Source organism: Suncus etruscus, chromosome 9 (assembly GCF_024139225.1).
Source record: "Suncus etruscus isolate mSunEtr1 chromosome 9, mSunEtr1.pri.cur, whole genome shotgun sequence".
Classification (NCBI taxonomy): domain Eukaryota; kingdom Metazoa; phylum Chordata; class Mammalia; order Eulipotyphla; family Soricidae; genus Suncus; species Suncus etruscus.
The window spans coordinates 83939982-83941415 of NC_064856.1; the positions used below are offsets into that span (position 1 = coordinate 83939982).

The 1434-nt window shown below is 41.7% G+C and overlaps 1 non-coding gene across 1 annotated transcript; it reads left to right on the forward strand.

Annotated features, from left to right (window-relative positions):
- The first annotated feature begins 287 nt into the window (after nucleotides 1-287).
- LOC126019547 (U2 spliceosomal RNA) lies at nucleotides 288-481 on the forward strand. Its single transcript, XR_007499210.1, has one exon. It is a non-coding gene; the product is annotated as a U2 spliceosomal RNA (small nuclear RNA).
- Nucleotides 482-1434: the final 953 nt, after the last annotated feature.

Genomic DNA, 1434 nt, shown 5'->3' on the forward strand with positions numbered 1-1434 from the left:
GCACCATGAATTATTATTGGCTGGACAGCTTGTACAGATGGTAAGGCACTGATCTTGCATGCGGCCAATCTGGGTTCAACCCCAGGCACCATACAGAGTTCTCTTCAAGCTCTACCAGGACTGATCCCTGAGTTCAGGGCCAAGAATAAGACTGACCACAGTGAAGCGGGACCTAAACCCTTCACAAACCTCCCCCCAAATTTTTGTAATCCTCAAAACTGTTGTATATGGGAGAAATCTAGAAGCTTCTAGAAAGATAAATGATTTTTCTAAAGTACTAGTGTGAGATCGCTTCTCGGCCTTTTGGTTAAGATCAAGTGTAGTATCTGTTCTTATCAGTTTTAAAGTAGTAGTAAGACTAATGCTCTGTCTTTACCCAAAGATGCTCCCATCTTAATACTCAGAACTTGAGGATACTTTCCATGGCAAATTCTGATGATTAAATTTTGGAGACGGAAATGAAAAGACTAGTCTAGTTACAAAGATCCTTTTTAGAGGGAGGGAAGAAGGCTCCAAGTCAGAGAGAGGATGTAAGAATGATAGCAAAGGTCAGATTGAAGAGAATATGCTACATTCTTGGCTTTGAATAAGGGGCATAACCAATGAACACAAGATGCATCCAGAAGCTGGGAAAGATAAGGAAGGAAGTAGATGCACTTCTGATCCCTGCCAAAAGAAATTCAGCCCTGACAACACCATAATTTAGACTTCTGACCTGCAATAAATGTATATTGTTTTAAACTCTTACATTTACATTGTTAAACAGTAGCAATATTAACTGACTACTGATTCCATTACAACACAATAGGAAACTAATATATACAACAGAAGCATTCAAAGGGCTTGGGTTTGAGCATCATTACTCAAAGTCTCCTTTTGACTGAACTAACCAGCATTACCCATACCTGACTGATATCCTGAATGCTAGAACCTCCTGTACAATGAAAACTGTTCAGATAGCTCAGTTGGCCTGGCTTCTTACAACCCAGTAAGTCCTCTGCCTCCTTTCCAGCCCATTCCACACTTTATGCCTTTTGGGGGGGTATACGCAGCAGCACTCAGGGGTTACTGCTGGCTCTGCACTCAGAAATTGCTCCTGGCAGGCCTGGCACTATTTAGGGTGCTGGGGACCAAACCCAGGTCTGTCCCAGGTTGGCTGCATGCAAGGCAAACACCCTACAACTGTGCTATCACTCGGCCCCATATGCCATTTTTAACTTCACCACCAAGCATCAAAAACTCAACTGAAGAATATGGGAAAACCAAAGAATTTGGGGAAGTCAAAACTGCATCTATCTGGTGTTCAGCTTTGATCAGCGTAGAATGAGTCACCAAGACTGTAGAAATTTGATGTTCGAGAGATAGTAGAGCAAAACATGTAAATTCTCACATTTGTATTCTACCTATGCTACTTATTTCCATTCTAGCTCTATT